The following is a 23,041-nucleotide window of genomic DNA, read 5'->3' as shown; positions in this document are numbered from 1 at the left end:
GGCAAATCCACAAAGAGTGAATTGTATTCCTTTCTACTTCCCTAAATAAACTCTGAACCCTCTGAACCTTGCTTGAAACCTAGGAGAAAAAAAAAACGAAACAAAGAAACACTACCCTTCCCTTAGAAATCCTACTCCTCAAATAATCCTAACAGCCATGTCACTATCCCTTTCTCTCAGAACAAACATTAAGGAGGTGTTTGCTTGGTATATTTTATCTTTCTCCCACAGGTCTAGATTTCAGAAGACACTGCGTGGACTGTCACATTTTGCAGTCACTGTCAGAGTATTTCCTGAACATATTGCAAAATTAACAATTTTGAAAAAGGGAGAGTAATTATTATTCCCAAACGTAGGAGTTAATCTAAGCATATCTCACTAAGCATTGCAAACCAGTATTTACCAAGAAAGCACTAATTTCTTCCAACAATATTTCCTATGACAAACCTCAATAACCAATCTCATTATCTCTCCTAACAAGGACTGTATGCTTCTCTCTAGGAAAAAACTCCTCAGAGATTCAGTGGCACAAACACATGCTAAGTAATTTTTCTGGATCGGAGCTAGAAAGCCTAACACACCCAGGGACTGAATTCTAGACAGGCAAACAACTGCGAAGAAGTGCGCCTTCCCCTTTTGATTCATGTTTGCAGCTCAGCTGCATGATGGCTTGAGAGCGTAACTACTGCTGTCAGGCTGATCTCATGAAAAGGAGGGGGATGTACAGGACAGCTGGCCAGCAACAGATGGGGATATGCAGTTGCATCTCGCAGGCCTGGCTTTAAGCCACAATCAAGTCCCAGAATTCAAAGAACTTCTTAAATTGTCTATCTGCTCCTTAAACAGTCCAGTCATTTATAGTTCAGATCAGTTGTTTGCACTGGAAATTAATTAGTCAGTTCTTTAAATTCTTTTTTTGTTTAAGATAAGGTGAAAGCATGCCGTAACCTTCTCCGGTTTTGTGAACAGAACTTGATATACCTGTTGACAGCTTAAGATTTCTTGTCCTTGAAGGAGAAAATTCTTTGTTTTTCTAATCACATGATAAATGCAAAAAGGTCATCATCAGTTCCAGTCACCACAAGGATGATTGCTTTCACTCATTCTGCTTTACAGTAACATTGGCTTTGACCATCAATTGACTTCTAAAATAGTTAAGCTGCATTAAAATTAGACTGTTGTTATTGAAATTTACAATGAAATGAATTTATCTTCTATTCATTCTCTTAATTTTGTATAGACACCTGGAGTTCAATTTTGTTCTTTTGATATTTCAAACTCAATAGTACTTGAAAACAAAAAAGTAAAACTCATTTGAAAACTTATAGAAACAGAAATGAAGATACCCGTTCATTTTGACCTTCTGAGTGGAAAGAAATGAATAAATTAAACATTTATGCCATTTCTCATTATCAAGGTGACTGGACGCAATTGTGGGGAGCTCATTCCACTATGCAAACTCACCCTGACCCAACTAGTCATTGTGTGTCAATATAAAGAATTATCATCTCATCTTATCTCCTTAAAATAGAGATACTGTCTATTATGGATAAAGTTATCTATACCATGTCATACACAGAATATCAAAGAACAGTATTCATTTGTAGTGCTAGATTCACACCACGGTTTAAATTAAAAGGCAGTGATATAAACTAATGGAAAAGCTGAACCAATACCTGAATATACAAAATGTAATAAGAAAGTTAAAGGGGATTACAAAATAGGATTTGGCTGAGAAATACTGCCTCTTTGCATTATCGTCTGTGGCACTGCACACAAAAAGTGCTATAACTTCACAGGGTATGACAAGACACCTTGAGCTCATACTTGGCAGATTATTAGGCATTTTATGCAAAAGACACCTGTACAATCCCATAGAGAGCCATAAGAGTTCAGTAGCACATTTTTTTCTTAATGCCTTTTATCTCTTTTAAAATGGCTTTCAAGTAAAAGAGATATATATTAACAGTGATGTATAAACACAACTCTGTAGTAAATCCTTTTTAAACACACAAATTACAAATTAGAAAAATGGATATGGTCTAATATTCATTAAATGCTATTTTTGCATTATGTATTTCCTTTTTTTTTGAAGTGAAGGATCAGTTTCCAGAAATACATATACAATCTGACCCTTTTGAAATGCCTACTGACTTAAAAGAAAATCTGCCTAAGAACAGGAATGCATGTTTTACAGCTTCTTCCTCATTATCAAGAAATATTTCAGTATTTGAACTAAAGGAGCAATTCTTGTGAATGCTTACACACAGCATTTTAGTACTTGTGCGTATTCTTACTAGACCCTACAGCATTATGTTTCACCCTCTTAAAGGGAGTCTTGATGAAAAAAATGCCACAACTTTGCATAATGTGCTCTATAAAAAACAGAGGATACTCAAAGTACTCATACAAATAAAATGAATATTCACACTAAATGTTTACAGATGTGAGCCTTTAAACAAATGCATTGAGCTAGAATTGAGTTTACTTTACTCTCTTAGCTACTAATTCACCGTCACCACAAACCAGAACATAAATCAAATACAGTTCTACCCAGAAAAAGGAATTGAACTTGCTGGATAAAATATTGCCATTTTTATGTCCTCTCTTTCTCTGCAAAGTCACAGCCTACCCTTTTTCTTTTTCATTGTCTTTCTGTTCTTAAATTTGAGGCCTACAATTAAAGGCACATCATCAGCTTATCAAGTATCAAATATTTTTAATTTATTATTAAAATAGTTAAATTATTATTCTAACGTATTATTGTTTCTCTAGTTTCTTCATACATCAGACATTGTTAGTGTTTTACACACAACATGTGCTTTATGATATCCATGTAAATCACAATCCCTACATCGGAGTTCAAAATCTAACGTAAAAGGACAAATATATGTTTATAATTTTCATAATTTATATAATTGGCAAATATATGGTATATAGCTTTTGTATCAGCATACATCATATATACTGACATTTTTGTGATTACAGAAATGCATGAATTATGATTTACTGCTGCTAAACATATGATATTAATTTGCTGCAGTATAATGAAAGAATAGAATTTTAAATGGAAATCTGATGATGGAGATAGTTGAGTGTTTTGTTAGTCTGCAGGATCTTCAGGGCCAAACATCACATATGGCAATTTTATTTGAGGTTGACGACCAGTTCCATTTGTCATCTACAAGAAGTTGATTCCATCAGTTTTGTATTGTTTTGAATCACCAAATGGCACTTCTCCTGCTTTAAAAAATCACCATCTGAGCATGTAGGAGTTAGATCTGGGAGAAACATTGCCAGCTGAACTGAGATGCTGTATAGATGTTGAGTGCTTTAACGGTAAAGAAGCACTTGTCTTCTTTCAATCTCTCTCTTTAGCTCAGAATATTCTTTCTCAAATTAGTTGCTGTAGACAAGTTATGTCTACAGAAATGGAAAAAAAAGAATTAAAAAAACCCCACTTTTGTCAACACATATGCACTGCCCAGAGACATTTTTTAAAGGCACTTTTTCACATTCCCCACAAGACTGTATTTAAAGCTGCATTTCTAACTTGAATAAAATAATATTGACAAAATGAAATAAAAGTGTGATGAAAAGTTTGTCCACTTCCAAGTACCATTATAATTTTGCTGCTTCTATTCTGGTTATGTTCTTCAAGTAATTTCTCTCCCTTGTTTCCATGTGCAATCCACAGGAAGGAAAAAAAAATCAGAAAAGTATGCAGTCATGACAAGAGCTCTCAGTGAAGTACAATCATGATTCATTATCATCACATACTAATGGAATATCTCAGTGGAAACACCATAAAGCAATGTTTAAACATCACGCAGTGATTGTTTTATAATGTCTGTAACTACATTGCACACACATCTTTCACCCCCCTGCTTTCTTCTGTTATGTGCATCAAGTATAGCGCTTCTTTTCCCTGTGACTTTGGAGAGAAGAGACAGGATGATTTGCTTTTTTTTTCCCCTCAGTTTCTTTCTATCTTCTAACTGTTTAAAAGGCTAGGGAGTTGTACTGGTACATAAGTTTTGTGTGACAATCTGAAAAACAGTTTTTGAGGAGGTAAGTTAAAGCAAAAGGAATTTTCTGCATATTGAAACTTCACTAAGATTGCATGCAGCATCACGAAAAATAACTTATTCAAACATGACTCCTTCATGTAAGGATTTGGGGACCTCTCTACCATTACCCTGTAGAAATACCTTTCTTTTATCTCCTTCTATTTTTACTAACAGGCAAGTGACTCTTTTACTGTTGGAGAGTTAAAAGACATCAGTTCTACACGAGGATGGGATTATGTGAATATACACTGGGGTCCCAGTCACTGCTGAAAAACAGAATATTACTTATTTCTTGATCTCCCCAATAATTTCTTTTTTCATAAATAATTTATGAATAACATTTCATGTAGATTTATTGAGAATCATATAATGAGCAAATATGAATTAAAAAAAAATATAAAGAAAGGTATAAAAATACCCATCAGAAATAAGTGTGAAAACTGTCACCATTGACCGGTTTTGTAATTTTTTGTTTTGCAGTTTGACCCATTTAAGTCCATAGCCTTACTATGTGGTAAGCCATTACAGTGCTTCTGACGTCAGAAGAGTTGTGAAGATGACAGGCAAAATTCTGACCTCTGAGCCATCAGTCTGCTCCAGTGAAATCAAAGACAACTTTGCACTCAGTTTTGAGCTCAGTAAGCAAAGAATTAGACCTTGAGGCTTTAAAATTTGATAACAGGGATGACAAAAACAGCACCAAAAATCACCAGGTTATCTCCATGAAATAAACTAAGTAAACTATTCTCCAAAATTATGTATTTTGTAAAACTGCTAGTGCATTAACTATTGGCAAAACTGTTCAGTTTGGTTGGAGGTTTTAGAGGAATTGTTATATATGAAAAACAGAATTGGAAATTACTTTTGCACTTGCTTCAGTCAAAGGAATCTAATAATTTTTAAGTGCCTACAGCTAAAACTAGGCATAGGATACTGAGTTCTGAGGCTGCAAAAGACTGAAACAGAGTTACTTGTGTCAGTGAAATATACACCCACATTGCTCGCTTTAAAGCAACCCCTCATTCTTTATTATAAAAATCTCTGGCACTGCAGAAGAACCAACTGTGTAAGTGCTCAGTGAGGCTGAAGAGCCTTCATTCTGTCGCTCGGTTTCATGCAGGGGGATTATGTTATTGCTACCCTCCCAAATCCTATGAAAATAAAATGTTTATCATGAAGACTTGTCTTGTAAGTAAAATTGATATTGCATTTATAAATTATGTGTTACTTCATAACACATGGGATTAATTCTCCCTGTCAGCCCAGGCTGTAGTCTTCATTCCCACATATGCTGCCACAGCAATCATCACCTCACCTGTTGCCTCAGCTATGTCCAACTGGTCTTCAAATCTTCTCCTGCCCTCATTCATCTTTTCCATATTAGCTGTGAGCTTCTTGAGCTTCTTCAAAGCTGTGTTTCTGCCAAACACTTTGCTTGCACTCTTTATCACTGTCCTATCATTCCTCTAATTCAATCCAGTCACGTAGCCACAGAACCACTGCCAGCACACCCTTCACTCTAACTCTGTACATTTCACGTCCATCAGTTCTGAAATCTGACCTGAGCTACACTGATGCTTCCCTTTCTTTAAAGCTTCTCTTTAGAAGACTCATCTTTGAACTCTATTTTCTCAGAAATGTTGGCAAAATATATGAACAACAAATGTCAATCAAATCTATAAAGCCTGACAAGACTGGGGAGTGTCACCATTCAGTCATTAATTCTTGTTATAATTTTTTAGAAGAAGACAGAGTGTAAGAATATTTCTTCTTTAAAGTGCTTCACACTCTTTTGTCAATATATGCTAGATAATCATTAAAAAGCCAATAGCAAATATTGTGCAACGTGCATTGGCGCATTGACTTGTCTTGCATTTAATTAGTCAATTAGTTTTGCATGGATTACCTCAGTAATCTGAAACTACCTATTGCCACTAAGTAAAGCTAAAAGGAAATAGAAAAACAGCACATTACCTGGCAGAGAGCTGCTGTCCAAGCGAATAATCTGAACTTGATAGATACAGAGCCTTTGTTCAGTTTGAACATTTAAAGACTCTTTGGAGACCTGATTGGCTGATTATCACACATGATGTTTGGACGGTTTATTTTGTGTGACCAATTGCCAAACCAACAAGCATCTCAAATTACTGAGGCACAAGAGGTTATGGGGAAGCTCAACATTCAGAACACGATCCCACAGAAGGGCATCCTAGGTCTATGAACATCACACTGTCTGTTTAGGGTATCTTTCACAGTTTCTTTGTCTGACATGCAGGATTTTTTCTTATCATCCTCTGTGTACATTCCAAAGTGTACTTAGATGCTATAGCCTTTAAAATGAGTGCTAATATCTGGGGACACCTGAATATAGTTTGTGCTTAATGATACAGGAGTTCAGCATGTACTGAGATGCTGGGTGTGAACCTGCCTTTTAAAACATATAGCAAGTTAAGATCAGCATTAATATGATTTTGTTCAACAAGTTAAAAATGTAATAAAAATGCTCTAAAGTTCATCAGCAGAAGTTTAAAAGCAAAATTGCAGGCACTCAATGAAGCTAACATGTTGCAAAAGTCTAATCTTTTTCTCATTTGAACAAAATTGTCCAGCAATTAACAGTAAATATGCAATTAACTTAGACTTTTTTAGGCTTCTCCATTTACAGGCATAGTAAAATACCGCATTAGGCTTTATAGAGTAATTAGAAACTTCTTTGTATTAATAAGCAATGCTAGCCAATACATTATTTAAAAAGCTCTATTTTGCTGGAGACAATGCAGAGTTTGCTTCAGAGCTCCAAAACTTATTTTCTGTTATTTCTTAAATTTTACAAAAACTTATCCTTTTTGTATAGGAAAAAAACTGAATCATCTGCAATACTGATAATAAAATAAACACATACATTAAGGCCAGGTTGTACCTTAGACCAGACCATAACTTCACTCAAGAATTCTGAGCAAAATGCTTTTACAAGTTCACATCAAAGCCCTTCCTTTTTAATTGCAAAAATGACGTTAACTATTTTGTTGGACAAGCAAACAAAAAGGTGCATGTATCATTACAATTTCTATTTTTCACCAGTCTCATACACTATACTTGCCTTGACCCAATAAATGCTGGAAGGGATGAAACTGCATGGCCAAACGAAATGGAAAAACATTCTGACGACTCAGGTTAAAAAAACTGAAACTTTTTCTTGTCCTAGGTACTCTCTGTGCAACTGATGTTAAAGCCCCAAAGCTCTTAGAAGTGCTTTGTTTGGGAATTTCAGGCAGTCACTGGGACAAATTTTATGAGAAAACTGCTGTTACTTTCACTGCCCACCACTTCAAATATTCACAGGGAAAGGAGCAATTCTCTCAATGAATTTATTAATTTATCTGAAAATAATGATGTTAATGATGATCTGCATTTGGAAGACCTGTGGTAATCTCACATGAAAAGTGAGACGAGTTCTAGCACTACTGGAAGCACACCCAATACGAGAGTTGCTTAAAGGAAAAGACCAGACTAATCATGAGAAAATATTATCATTTAATTGATCTCTCTACTGTCTAAAACTTTAATTTGAATCTGAAATGGTTCCTTCAGGAAGGATGAAATATACTGGAGATAATACATGGTGGTGATAGGTAAGCCTCTAATGCCAAACTGCGGGGACGACTATTTGCAAGGGGTGTTCGTCTCAGCGCTGAGGACAACGGCAGGAAAGGAACACGTTTGCTGACACAAGCACATAAGAAGAGGACAAATAGGAAGTAAACACGGGTTGCTGAACTCTGACAGAGACCCTGCAGTGACAGCAATGCCGTGTTTCCTATTATTAGAGAGAAATAGGAAGTGAGGCATTGTTCATGCTGGACACCCTCTGTTAGATTTTAACAACTTGTGTTTAGTCCCGGGTACAGCTTCTCACTTGTGTCAGCAGAGCTGCTCCCCCCTGCTGTGGCCTTTGGTGGCACGCCCTTCCTTCCACAGGATCCCTGTCCCGCCCTGGGCAGGGGAAGAGAAAATCACCTCTGGCCTTGAGATTTCTGCATCTGTGATAAGCAGCCACAGAAAGAGGGATTAACAGCAGGTACCACTGTGATGTCCCTAGAAGGTGAGCCCACAGCCATCCTCTAGGGACAGCTGACAGAATGGCTAACACAAGCGAGCACAGCACAGCACCAGCTTGGCATCACGGTGGCAGACCATAGCTGCCTTTTGTCCATTCACTTCAGAGAGCAAACAGAAGGGCTTAAATCTGTGCCTGCACCAAGGCTGATCTTCTAAATTCAGGGGACTGAGCATGAGGTAGAAGGTCAGAGCTAATGCTAAAGTGTGCTTGTGGGTGACAGAGCTAATTGGCACAGGGCACATCAGTGGCAAGCAGTTGGCCTGCAGTTCACTGTCAGCTTGAACTTGACAAAAATAAAAGTTAATACTGTCTTGGACCATTGTCTAGAAAAACATATAGATACCAAGAGGGTTATTACTCAACTCACCATATGAGACTAATCTGGCAGTGTATTTTGTGAATAATAATGGCAGTAGGTTTTTAAATATAATACGAATCCAGCTACTTGAGAGCTCCTCTGAGATAGGTGCCTAGATGTAGTTGCTCTACTGCACCTTGCTGCCCACTCACACATAGGCACATACTTACTAAATTTAACTGTTCCTTCCTGGAAAACAGCCAGACACCAGAAAGAGGCTGAGGTTTTCTTCCAGGATCATGAGCTTAAACTGTTAAAATTGAAGTTCACCATAATTAGAGACTGAGGCAAGAAAAGGAACCTTGTGGTTAGTGTCTACTACAGGCCGCCCAATCAAGGGGAGCCTATTGACAAAGGCTTCTTACTCCAGCTACAGGAGGCTCTTGTCCTGCTGGGGGACTTCAACCACCCCGACATCTGCTGGAAAAGTAGCATGGCGAGCTATAGGCAATCCAGGAGACTCCTGGAATGCATTGAGGATAACTTCTTAAGCCAGGTAACACACAGCCCTACCATAGGTCATGTGATACTGGACCTGTTGGTCAACGATGCAAGTGAGCCAATCTGTGACATCAAGATTGGAGGCAGCCTGGGCTGCACTGATTGTGCACTGGTGGAGTCTACAGTCCTGAGGGATATGAGTCAGGTGAAGAGTAAAGTCAGGACCCTGAATTTTAGGAAAGCAAACTTCCAGCTCTTCAAGGAATTAGTCAATAGGACGCCCTGGGAAACTGCCGTCAGGGACAAGGGAGCAGAAGAGAGCTGGCATATCTTTAAGTATGCTTTCCACAGAGCGCAAGAGCTCTTGATCCGCAGGGGTAAGAAATTAGGAAAGGACGGCAAGAGACCGGCATGGCTGAGTCAAGATCTGCTGGTCAGACTAAAGGGTAAGAAGGAAATACATAGGCAGTGGAAGCAGGGACAGGTATCGTGGGAAGAGTATAGGGACGTTGCACAGTTGTGTAGGGATGGGGTCAGGAAGGCCAAGGCGTAGCTGCAGCTGAACTTGGCAAGAGATGCAAAGAATAATAAGAAGGGCTTCTACAGGTGTCAGCCAGAAAAGGAAGGTCAAAGAAAGCGTACTCCCCCTGATGAGCAAGACTTGCAAACTGGTAACAATGGACAAGGAGAAGGCTGACATACTCAAGAACATCTTTGCCTCAGTCTTCATTGGCAACCTCTCTTCCCACACTTCTCGAGTGGATGGACCACAAGACAGGGACTGGGGGAGCAAAGTCCCTCACACTGTAAGAGAAGATCAGGTTCATGACCACTTGAGGAACCTGAACATTCATAAGCGTATGGGACTTGACGAGATGTATCTGAGTCCTGAGGGAATTCGCTGAGGTAGCTGCCAACCCACTCTCCATGATATTTGAAAAGTCATGGCAGTCAGGTGAAGTCCCTGGTGACTGGAAAAGGGGAAACACTGCATCTATTTTTAAAAAGGGTAGAAAGGAGGACCCTGGGAACAATTGACCTGTCAGCCTCACCTCTGTGTCTGGGAAGATCACGGAACAGATCCTTCTAGAAGCTATACTAAGGCACATGGAGGACAGGGAGGTGATTCAAGACACCCAACATGGTTTCACCAAGGGCAAGTCCTGCCCAACCAACCTAGTGGCCTTCTATGATGGAGTGACTACATCAGTGGACAAGGGAAGAGCTATGGATGTTGTCTATCTGGACTTCTGTGAGGCCTTTGACATGGTCCCTCACAACAGCCTTCTCTCTAAATTAGAGAGATATGGATATGATAGATGGACTGTTGGGTGGATGAGGAATTGGTGAGATGGTCACATCCAGGCAGTAGAGGTCAACAGATCAATGCCCAGATGGAGATCAGTGACAAGTGGTGTCCTTCAGGGGTCTGTACTGGGACCAGTACTCTTTAATATCTTCATCAATGACACAGACAGTGGGATCGAGTGCACTCTCAGCAAGTTTGCAGACAACACCAAGCTGAGTGGTGCAGTTGACACGCCTGAGGGATGGGATGGCATCCACAGGGACGGGATGCCATCCAGAGGGACCTGGACAAACTTGAGAAGTGGGCCCATGTGAACCTCATGAAGTTCAACAAGGCCAAGTGCAAGGTCCTGCACCTGGGTCGGGGCAACCCCCGGTATAAGTACAGGCTGGGGGATGAAGGGATTGACAGCAGCCCTGCAGAGAAGGACTTGGGGGTACATGTGGATGAAAAGCTGGACATGAGCCAACAACGTGCGCTCACAGTCCAGGTGGCCAACCGTATCCTGGGCTGCATCAAAAGAAGCGTGGCCAGCAGGTCGAGGGAGGTGATTCTGCCCCTCTACTCTGCTCTGGTGAGACCCCACCTGGAGTACTGCGTCCAGCTCTGGGGTCCTCAGCACAGGAAAGACATGGACCTGTTGGAGCATGTCCAGAGGAGGGCCACAAAAATGATCAGAGGGATGGAGCACCTCTGCTATGAGGAAAGGCTGAAAGAGCTGGGCTTGTTCAGCCTGGAGAAGAGAAGGCTGCGGGGAGACCTTATTGCAGCCTTTCAGTACTTAAATGGGGCTTATAAGAAAGATGGGGACAAACTTTTTAGCAGGGTCTGTTGTGATAGGACAAGGGGTAATGGTTTTAAACTAAAAGAGGGTAGATTTACACTAGTTATGAGGAAGAAATTTTTTACAATGAGGGTGGTGAAACACTAGAATGAGGTACCCAGAGAGATGCCCCATCCCTGCAAAAATTCAAGGTCAGGTTGGATGGGGCTCTGAGCAACCTGATCTAGTTGAAGATGTCCCAGCTCATTGCCGGGGGGTTGGACTAGATGACCTTTAAAGGTCCCTTACAACTCAAACTATTCTATGATTTTATAGCCATTTAGTTTGGATGACGATCTGAACTTCAGCTCAGGTTTGCTACTCACTAACATCTGTTCCAGTACAATGTCTGATTATTAACAGACACTTAAAAAAATAATCTGTTTTGCACACAGCCAAGTGATATCATTAATATTACAGCACATTTTTTCCTTCAGTCATAATCCAAGGATGTTGGTTTTCTTATAAGAATGCTTTAGGTTAGCAGTGGCACTAGTACTTAAAGCTATATAGTGCCTTGTTCTAATAATGGAGGTTTGGTCACAAACTGTTTTCTGTTGGTGTGAATATTTTTTTTTGTCTAATCCCCTGCAAGACCTCAGATAGTTGGTGACAATCTCTATTTCTCCTGTTTCTCCTACTAGTACCTACTTTCAGCTTTTCACATTTTAGGGAAGATTTAAGTTTGTAATAAAGCTCTTAAGATATTCTTTGGTTTACACACAATTTGTGACTTTTTCTGATTTAAGGGAGGGATTCATCACAGCCATATTTAGACATTGACAGTGCTGACATCTGCATGTGATCTGGATACCTTGGCTCCACTTATAGTCAATGGGCAGAAATGAACTTCTGGGTCATATCTCACTGACTTGTTTTTGACATCTAAGCTATAATGAAAAGTGCCTATATGTCTCATTACATAAAGTGAGTCTAGATAACTTGCTCAGTTATAGATATCTATGCTACTGAACTCTACATTTGGACGAACCCAGCCCTATATGCTCATAATACAGTTTCTTGGTATTGCACGCAACTGGAAATAATGACATAGTTCCTTCTTCCAGTTCAATGTCTTTAAATCTTAAGTGTTTTGGGGTAGGTAGGAGGAAGGTTCTCTTATTTATTTAACTCCTACAAAATAAGAAAGCGAAAAATATATGTTCTGGATACTAAAAATGTTCTTTCCATCTTCTTTGAAATAGATCCACAGCTTAATAGTATAGTGTTGAAATCTGAAATTTTGCAATCTTTTCTGTATTGCTGAGAAAAAAATGTTCCGTTTGGCTGAGTAATGAGTCTCTGAAAAGCATGTGCTGCAATACCCATATTTTGTTGCTGTGTTTGTAAAATGTGCAACTCAGGAATGTTGCATTATGAACATTTTTGTGGCTATCATAGCTGTAGAGAAGAAAATTTGTGGAAGATGCAGATAAATTATTTCATGCTTTATGTGTATACCATAGGTAACTGACCCTATCCTTTTTGAAAGTAAACCTTCAAGTCAAGTCTTATATAGCAAAAGCAAATCTCTAACTGTCTTGTTAGACAAGAAACAATGACAAATTTCATATGTGCAATTTTAATTCACAATTTACTCAACTAAGTCACTGCATAAAACGTCCAATTAAAACTTGAAACAATGTCCAATGCCTTACAGAACAATGTAGAGGGCAGCTTACCTTATGTAAAGACTGGACAGTTGCCCAGAGCTGCAGAATTGGAGACGCAGCATTTTTAGAGCCAATTTGTGACTGCACTGATTAAATTGTTAATAAGACATTAATTTTTATAAGGTATAAGTACTTTGCCTCATATTTTTCTGGAATTTTGTGAGACTATATTTCATAATAGCTGAATATGTGGCATTCTAAAGTTCTATAAAAATGCCTGGTATTAAAGATGATTTCTTGCAAATGTTGGAGTAGAGGCAGAAGAATATATTTTACTCAAAGCTAGGGTTGCCTCTGATGATGCAGATACCAAATATGCATCAGTGACTGCTTACAACTGACCAGAAAAACAGTAACTGTTTGCCAGAGATACTGCCAAGACTTTTTGAATAAGCTCAAGAATTCCATAATAAACACAAAATAGAAAAAGACAATATTAATTTAAAAATATTCTCTGTGAATTATTTAAAAAGTGTTATCATTCAGTTCTGAAGTTTTTTTGGCTTAGATAACTGCAGATACACAAGAGCTTGAGTAATAAGATATGCCATAGGGTGTGACAGTGCACAAGTTTGAGTGTGTTAGGTATGAAAAAAATGCACATCACATTGCCCAACGTTGTGTGAACACGCAGCTTTTTGGGCTGATTCTTGCCTGATTCTCCTGTAAGCACTCTTTTGCAGAGGTTAACATCAAGGCATAGCAAGGACGAAATGGAGAAGACCATAAGGAACCATGAATGTACAACAGCATGACCAGACAAAGTTGCTGTACCTGGGTAATGAGAAACACAGAGATTTTCTCATCTGTCTCCAAAATGACAATAACTCTCCCTTCTCGTACATCACCTTTCAGAAAGAGCCAGACACATTGGTGGATTAAAAACTGCAGCACGCAGAGGGCTGCATGCACCTGTACACACAGGCTGAAGAGAATATCAGTAGTTTTCTTCTCACCACCTGTAATTTAGTGCTCGTTGCAATGGCACTGCGATGAAAACACATGCTCCCCTACAGTTTCTTTAGTCTGTCAGCACTCCCCAATGGTGACCACTGCTGCAGCCTGCTCCACCAGAACACTCGCTGTCCTCCCTCCACTCTTCCTCCCTAATCACCCAACCTCAAAGGCTGGCAGTCTCACCTCCCTTGCTCTAACAGCCCTAGTAACTCAAAAACTTACCAGCATACAAAGTCCAAGGTAAGGAAAAACTACTCAATAACTGACTTAAGGCTTGTTCACCACAAGACTGATACTTCATGTTTCCCCTGGTGCCTTGATTTCCCTTCAGACGTCCTCACTTTCTTGTATTTAAATGTATCTATATGAATATACAGATAATCGTACACAAGACAAAAGAACACAATACCTTCAAAATATTTTTTAAGGCTATGCTATAGGGCAGAGTTAAGCCATGATTATTTTAGTATCACCTAATGCCTTAAATAAAGAAGTATAATCTTGGCCACTAACTTTCTTACTTTTTTAAAACACTGCAGTAGCTCATGAAAACAAAATATGATCAATTCACTAATATATATTTGTAATTTTTCTGTTTCGCTCAGATCACTTCAGATTCTTATACCGAATCCCTTCCTTTGTCTTTCATAAATTATTTGTGGGCAAGTGTATTTTTTAGAGTAGAAAAATATCTTTTTCTGGTCAGATCAGACATGTGTATGTGAGCCTAATTCAGTGAAACTGAGTGTGTACATGAGACTTACTGACTATTAGAAAATAAAGGGTGTTCTTCAGAGGGGAGAGGATGCTGCGAGGATATTGCAAAATATAAGTGAAAAGGAAAATGAGCTTGAATGGAGTGGTACTACTGCCTTTACTGGCATCTTAATTTTTAATGGTATCCATCCTGTGAAAGCCTGTAACTCTTAGCTTTCACTTAGCACATCTTTGTAGTTACGTAATTATTACGTTAAGCAAAAAATATTTGTTTCCAGCCTGTAAGAAAACACAAGATGGTCTCCAACCTGAAAGTTTATGATTTACATACAGATCTATAAATTGCTAAATATGTGTTATATTTGTTGGAGGTACACTCAGCTTTTCAGCCAAATTTGGACCATGATTAAGGGAGGCATTTAAAACAAGTAAGCAATAAATGTAGGTGTACATTATAGTGGGAACATGACAGTTGTACTTCAGTATATATTACTTCAACATATAAGCATAGTGATAAAAATATTCAGCAATTGATGAAGTAATTTTGTTTAAAGACAAGAAGCAGATATAACCCATAGTGATTAAGGGGTGTAGTATAATGTCTTTCTACTTTGTCTAGAGGGGCAGCTGTGCTGGCAAAAGCTTTCACCCCTGAGGGATCAACTCTTGGCGGTAGTTCCTACCAGGGTAAAGCAGGTTTATTTTTATGGGCAGAAATCCAGACAAATCCTGCCAACTGAGGCTCCTCAGGAGACAGATAAATTTTATGCAACTCCCAGCTGGCCTGCATACCGCAACAGCAGCACCTTTCCCTTACAACTCACTTTTCTTTTTTGCTCTCTGAACTAATCAGCTTCTTTCAAGCCACCCTGAGTATGTCTATTTGAGATAAATACAACACTTTTAGCTACCACAGGTGAAAGATTCAGATCAATGTACAGGTTCAGTGTAGCTCTACAGCAGCTATTTTGTGCATGTGTGTGTTTTTTTAAAGACAGTAACCTTAGCAGTAACACAAACAGCCTCTCAAAAGTCAGCTCATGGTCCACAACAGAACTGCTCAATCTGCTCTAATCCTTACGCTGTTGAATTTTAGGATTGAAATTAAAGCCAGTGCTCCAACAGTACTGTGCACTCCCTCTGCTTTGAGGCACAGAGGGTTTTTTTAGGTAGCTCATGCTACTATGGCTTCCCTCAAAAGCAGGGCAGAAAATGAGTCAGTGCATTGCTGGACTGCCTGAGAATTAAAGCCCAGCAGCCTGACAACATATATCATGTACCATTCCTTCTTTCTCTACCTTCAAGATCTTGTGTCTTCTCACTGCTGTCACCAGCCTGCCTACTGCTTAAAGAATCATGGCAACACCCTCCACAACAAGAAATTACCAATTCTCTGAAGGGGAAAAAAAAAATCAAAAACCATCTTGCATAAGCTCTCCTCTCTTTAGGACAAGTGATAGTCTCTCGTGGTTCCCGTTTGCAGCAGAAAGTAGGAAGCCCATTTCTATCCTCAGCAGGGCCCAGATAAACAGTTCTACCAAATGAAGAAATAAACAGGGATTCCCTCTGGCAAGGTCAGAAGAGCAGATGAAAATGACCTTGGGAGCACGAGTTCAACCAAATACAAAAGGTTCCGTGCTCAGTGGGGTTTGGTTAAATAATTCAGGTCCAATCTTTTAGGAACACAAATACAAACCATTCCCTTCTCAATGGGGTAACAGAAACAAACACACAAAGTTAATGAACCCAGCAGGGATTGACCAAACAGTTCAAACTCCCCTTTGGAGCAGCGAGAACAGTTATGAAGCAAACAACCTTAGCCACCTAGCACTGGAAAACCGAACCTGCTCTGCTTTGGTTGGATGAGTAAAAACTTCCTTGATTACAGGAGTCCTTCATTCTTTAGGGGCCTAAATTTACTATTAAATGCTAACTGAAGAGTCATCTGTTCGGTTCTGACAGTTCATGTGCTAAGCTGAAGCAATGGCAGTGAAATGCCTTCTCCAAGCATTCGATCCCTTTGTTTTCTTACTGGGTCCAGAATCTACATCTCCTTACACTCCTGTACGGCCAACATGCAGGTTCTCCTTCAGACCCATGCTTTCTTTCACACTGTTCTCCTAGTATAAAACACTCTTCCTGTTTTACCCACTATTCCTTCTATGCACCTGGTCATAGAAGTGTTCCAAAGGAGTCAAAAGGATCTTACAGAAAATACACCCACATGTATATATGGTACTCATGGCAGATCAATTGCAACACTAGCACTTCCTGAAACATCAAACCAATACATCCACACTTCTTTTTTCCAGTGCTTTCTTCTTTTCCTCACTTCATCTCCTAGTATGCAGCACATTGTGTATTTCTTCCTATTGTTTGTTATCACCTTGTGTGTTTGTATATATACATACAATTATTTCTATTAGAAAACTATCATCCCCTCACTTCTGTATATACTCAGTTGCCATAATGCGAAGCAAATAGACGCTTCCTTGAGACTACACCACAATGCAAGGTTCTCTGCTTATAAAACAACTGTATCTGCTGTTCAAAGCACTTATAAAATAGGCTGTTCAGCCTACAGTTATAACTTCTGATTTCATCCTCTATGAATGCTAGTTAGAAGAGAGGATTGATTTAAAAGCAGGATTTAAGCTTCAGTTATTAAGAGATAACAACCTACTTACCCAGGACCCTATAACACTGAAATTAAAGATCCTAATTTAGGTGGCTAATTTAGGTTTTGTAAGACTATTGTGCTGCATACAAAAAATGTATTTATACACCTGGGATAAAACCGGTAAATGGGGGAAAAGAAAAAAAAGGAAGAAAAAATTTGTAACTACCTTATTAAGGTTAAAAACATATTCTGGATCCTCAATAAAAAGTATCATTTAGTAGTCTGTAAGAATCCTATTCTATTAGACTAGCAATTTAAGTATAATAATTTAAAAGGAGGCTTGGACATGGTAACTATGACAGCTTTGCTAATTTTTCAGGAAATAAGTACTAGAAAAAAAAAATCATGGTCTCATAGCTAAAACACTTTTGCAGTGAGAACAATACAATTTAAGTCATCATTATAGATATACAATATTTCAGCAACTCTAAAGTATATCCAAAAGCACAAGCTGATTACCTAGTTAAGCAAGAACATCTTGTTTCATTAACACCTTTCTATGCTATCACGTTCAGAAGAAGAACCTATTTTAATCATGTAATGTTCAGGCTTTTGTATCCTATTACATTATAAATACAGTATGACTATTTTCCAAGTTGCATAAAACAATCAGCTTTACTACTAAGCATAATGGTGGAAGTCACTATTATTTTTTTAATCACAGAAGTAATTTTGAGCTGGAAACCGTCAACTGGATCAACACTCCTATATGTATTTGGGTGCTACTGGACACAGCCATGTACACATGACATGTTCGCATTTCACATGTCAGAGCTCCTTTTTCATGGCACACTGAGAGGGAGTTGCTTGTGCACATGCAGATCAACTTAACAAACATGCACAGTGGGATGCTGCCCAGTGCTGTACAAGCCGTAAGTCAGAAGCAATCCCCTTTTTGCCCACCCACTGCTAAAGCACCTGAACAAATCCATACTGCGGAGTCCATGTTGGCTCCCACTGAGGTCACAGACCATCATTACTCCAGTAAATCTAAATGATATTTCTAGCCTTTATTTCATTTTACAGTGTTAAGTGTCATGGTTTTGAATGTCTTATATTATTTACAAGTACTTCTGAAATTCAAAATATTCTCAACCCCCAGGCTAAACAATGACTATAAAACTCAACACTTGCCTTCTATTTCAAGGCTGCAATATTAATGTTTGAGAACAGTATTGCTTAATTGTTTGCTAATTTTTTCTCATATAATATTTCATATTAATTTCTTTATTAACATCTTGGACAAATATACTGGTATACACAACAGCACTGCCAAGACTGCACACCCATTTGGTGATCAGACAACACAACACTTCATCAACAACAAAAAACTTGCTATGGCCTACAATTAGCACACAGAAATAATAAAAGCAAAGGTCAACATTCTCTCTACTCCTTTCTCAAAAAAAAAAAAAAAAAAGATCTGAAGACAACTAAAACCCACTCTGACTGAAAATATGACACATTATTCCACCTCTGCTAGCTTGAAGATATTTGCCTCTGCGAAATTCCTCAAAATAATAATATTTCCTCAGGTTAATATCTCTTTCCCTTCTACTCTGTTTTCACTTTCTACATTTGTCATTCTTCTAAGGCTACATTTTTTCTTTACCCTAGTCATAACACCTGAAAGGCAGAATTAAAAAACAGAAGGGCAAAGAATGTAAACATTTGTAACTCTAAAGATAAAAATAGCATGATAAAACATAAACACTGGTTACTATGGAGGAGCATCATCTATGCCATATAAAAGCTGTCCTACACGTGAGCATGTCTCTGACAGTTTCCAGTTTTAGTGTTGAAAACCCAGTATGCCAGTAGGATGAGCAGAGCAGAATAGTAACTCGATAAATGAGTATTTTTATTCTAATAAATGGGGAAAGGGGATATGCTATCACAGAAGGATGGGAAGAGAAGGACAGAGAATATGGACACATGAAAATATTTGTTTGAAAACAGATAAATCATTCTGGTAATCATTATGAGAAATAATTTCCATTTAAGCTAATCAGGCAAGTCAAAGCAAGTGATCCAAAAGACTAACTAACTGAGTCTTGAGAAGCAGTCAAAAGAATCTCTTCAGCCATTACTGTGTGTAAACCACAAGTAACCCCTTTTAACCCAGTGGAACTGCACAAGAGGAAGGGAGATCAAGTTTGAACCTGGAGTCACAGAAGCAGAGGAACTGAGACAAAACACCACAGTGCTTTTAGGTGTCAGTTTTAAATGCCCTTCCTGGATTTCTCTACCTTATGTGAGTTTGGCCCTTGTATTCATTAGCTTTGTGTATAAATCTCTTTCACTATTCTAATATAGCTAAAACTGAAACAGGCTATGCACAGCGCTCATAATGCTCCAGTGTTGTTATGTATGAATGAGAAAATAAGCTAAATTGAAATAAAGCACCCTCATATCCGGCATAACTACATCAAAACATCTCTTTTTGGATAGCTACATCAGAAAAACATGAGAACAAAAACTACCTTATGCCTCTAGCCAACATAATTGTATCTGCACAGGAACAAGAAAACAGGATCTCCTTTTTTCTTATTCTTCACAAATACAATGTATACTTCATACTTTGTACATAGAGGCTATTATGGCATAGTCTTTTCTACCTATTTTACTTAAATATACAACACAGAGGTCTCAAAATACAAAAGCTTTTTTCACTCCTTGCTAAAATCTGGTGTTGTCATTTCTAATCATGGGCTATTGAGTCCCCTGATTCACCTTTTGTAGTGCTGGTGAGAAAAAGGGAAAGAGGCTGCCTAATGGAAGACAGGGAGTTAGGGCCCCTGTGCGATACAATGAGCAGAGATCTCATAAATTCCTCAGGGCAGAAAGGAAGCCTTCAGTTTAACACCATGTACAAATTATTATAAAGATGTACATCTTAAAAAAGGGTTTGGTAATGGGATGATAAGCCCATTGCCTTCTTCAGTTTCCAGCACCAATTTCCCTCCACAGTCTATTCTCTTCTCTCCACCTGCTCCCAGATGCAACCCCTTTGCTCAGCCAGCTTGAGTCTCTGCCCTAGGCACAGCTTTTCTGTCTCTGAAACCAGTATTCAGTTCCAGTTTGCAGTTTATAGCTCAGCAATTTCCATTTCTAACATCAGTGGGAGGCATTGCTGAGGACACAGGGTCCAATACCCAGTTTCAGACCCAAATCCATCCCTGGCATAGCATACAAAAGCAGTTAACTTTTAGAAAAGATTTGTTCAGTGGAGAGTGTACTCAGCAAAGGCAGAATTGTCAAGGAGTTTAACACGTAAAATTCCAATTGTTAAGAAATCAGACACCTACATTCCCATGGGGAGCTTATTTGCATCATTAAGTTTTTCTTTTTTCTTTCTTTTTTGAACCTGCCCTGAGGGCTGTATTAAGAATGCAAACTATAGGAGCTCAATTTAGTAATCACAACTTCTATGGCATTTTAATTCAATAGCATGGCAAACTGTTGAGACATCCTACATTTTGAGGTTTCCAATTTCCATCTCTCAATAAGGTCAGAAAAGAAAAGCAGCTATGTCACTCAGAAGCCAAGTTGTTATAGTTGGTAGTTAGAACAGTCCTGTGTCACTTCAAAAATTCTAACCTTCACGACCAAATATTTATATCATTATCCCAGAGATTTTAAAAAAAGGCCACAAAGCACTTCATTTCTAATGCTAAAAAAACCCCACTCTAATACAATTGATTTCAAAAGCATATGCTGAAAGTGAGCGTATTTCTCTATCTGCAATACTAATCAAATACATTACAGGAACTGCTTTTGTTTAAAAAAATCAAATATGCATTTTGCATGTATGCTTTTGCCATTCTTTTTCAGCACAGAAATGGTAAGCCCTTTTGGTTTGTTTCTTCAAGTTTTTAGTACTGTAAAATACACATTTGTTCTCAGTATTTCTTGAATTCAGAAAACAAGCACTGAGAAGTACAAGTCTGAAGTTGACACTATGAGTTTGAAACTAATACAAGAGACAAATTGAGATTTCATCTTTTTTTTTCTCCTTTTTGCTTGTACGATAGACTGCAAGAGTGTCTAAGAGATGAGTGGCAAGCATGAATGCTAAAATCTTAATTAATATATTTCTGTGAAAAAAAAAAAAAAACATTTCTATGTTTCGGGATGATGCAGTGCTGTTTTGTGACTGATTTTACTAATTTCTACTGCACGGAACACATGCAAAAGGTAACATACATCATTGCATTTTCGTTACCACCGCTCTAGTGACAGCAAATGGCTAAAGTTCTTTGATGTCAAACACATTTTGAACACCGTTACAATGCTTTGCAATATGCGCTGTCCCTAAGTGCCAAACTTGGGAGTGCTGCCAACAGTTTGCTATTACTGAGGTCATATGAGGGGAAGGACACTACACAATGGACATGCCTGAATCTGCAGCAGGAGTCTGCTAGTAGGTGTGGGAAGATGAGATATTCTAAAGGACCAGAACTTTTAAAAATATATAAAGATAAGAAAAGCCATGAAATACAGGAGCTGTTCTGAGCTGTCTTCTGTGCATTGTGCTTTTTGAATGTTCCCACAGCACCTTTATCATCACCTACAGCCGAGTCCTCCACTAGAAAACCTTAAAGAGATATAAAAGTGAAATAACTACCAAGCTTGCTGTCAAAACAACTGGAAAATGTTCTTTCAGGGGATACAAATGTTCAGGCTGGAAGAAAGCACTGTTTAAACAATCCTGCATGTTTGGGCAACTCCAGTCCGCGGAGTTTTATGCTTTGACCATTAAAATCAGACGCTGTCATTATCTCTCACAGTAACCATATGAAAAGAATGTCAAATCCACCTATTCTGAAATATTCCAACTTCTACAATGTTTGGGCCTTCTGCAGTTTGTCAATAGCTGACTTAATAGCTATTGTTTCCAACAGTCTAAAGTTATTAGCAATTCTATACGATTTACACTATTACTCAGAGCACTGCATTCTTGGATGGAACTGAAATACATTCAATACTTCCCATTCAATAATGACACCAAGTTAAAAGAAAATGCATCAACAGCTAAATTAAAAAAAAAAATCAGGCTTAAGTTCATTCTCTAGTGCTTCCTGATTTTGTGAATTATCATTAATTCCATTTCTTAAGATCTTAAGTCTTAAAACCACAAAGGAAAAGAGTATATCATGCTAAGGCCCCATTCTTTTCCATTAATTTTCCTCCTTCATTTTGGGGAACTTTTTGAATTACCCTAGTTATGTTAATATCCTTTCAGAAATGCTTATTCAATTTTTATCAGCAAATGCTCTTAATGTACACCTCTGATTACATATTACTGCAAGCGTCATGAGACAGGAAAGCACCATGTCCCGAAAATAAATAAAAAAAAATATTAGCATGTAACTGGGGGCTTGACCTGGAAGATAACAAATAAAGGAACTACTTAAAGACACTGCGTAAACTAAAATTAAAAAGATAATCAACAAAAGAAGGAGCTGATGATGATGAATCACCCCCCAGACACAAATATTATGAATTAAAAAGCTTGAGATTGCAAGGAAAAAAAAAACAAACTGAGACTCTTTCTAGTTTGTCAGCCACCATGACCTGGTTAGCTAGACATTTGCTCTTCAATAAAAGCCTAACATTATTTGGATTGTTTGACCGTAAGACCAAGAGCTATAAGAAATATCAGAAATATGTGATAGATTGTAAAGCCAGATAGAGCTCCCCAGTCAGTTTGTCCAACATCCTCTGTTCCTCAAGTCATAGAATATTATCTCCTTACTCCTATATCCCAGTTTCTTTTGTTTGAATACTGCACACTTTTCTTCAAATGTTCCAAGATTCACAATAAAATTATGAAAGTTGGCACAACAGCTCACAAATACATGCAAGTCAAGGAATGCAGGTTTGGACTGAG

General features: G+C 38.3%; 1 protein-coding gene across 3 annotated transcripts in view; it reads right to left on the bottom strand.

Moving 5' to 3' along the window:
• Nucleotides 1-23,041, bottom strand: part of SLC16A7 (solute carrier family 16 member 7) — an 82,160-nt gene that overhangs the window by 55,163 nt on the left and 3,956 nt on the right. The window contains exon 1 of one of the 3 annotated variants that reach the window (XM_087764847.1): nt 6,045-6,068. The exons of the other annotated variants lie outside the window; for them this stretch is intronic. The gene's annotated coding sequence lies outside the window, so the exon portion shown is untranslated. Of the gene's footprint in view, nt 1-6,044; nt 6,069-23,041 lie in introns of those variants that run through there. 3 annotated transcript variants of the gene reach the window in all.

Source organism: Nipponia nippon, unplaced genomic scaffold (genome assembly GCF_047370975.1).
Source record: "Nipponia nippon isolate SJK-2023a ecotype South Korea unplaced genomic scaffold, ASM4737097v1 scaffold_3, whole genome shotgun sequence".
Taxonomy (NCBI): Eukaryota; Metazoa; Chordata; class Aves; order Pelecaniformes; family Threskiornithidae; genus Nipponia; species Nipponia nippon.
The sequence above is the reverse complement of the archived record's forward strand: the minus strand, read 5'-3'. Positions and strand labels throughout refer to the sequence as shown.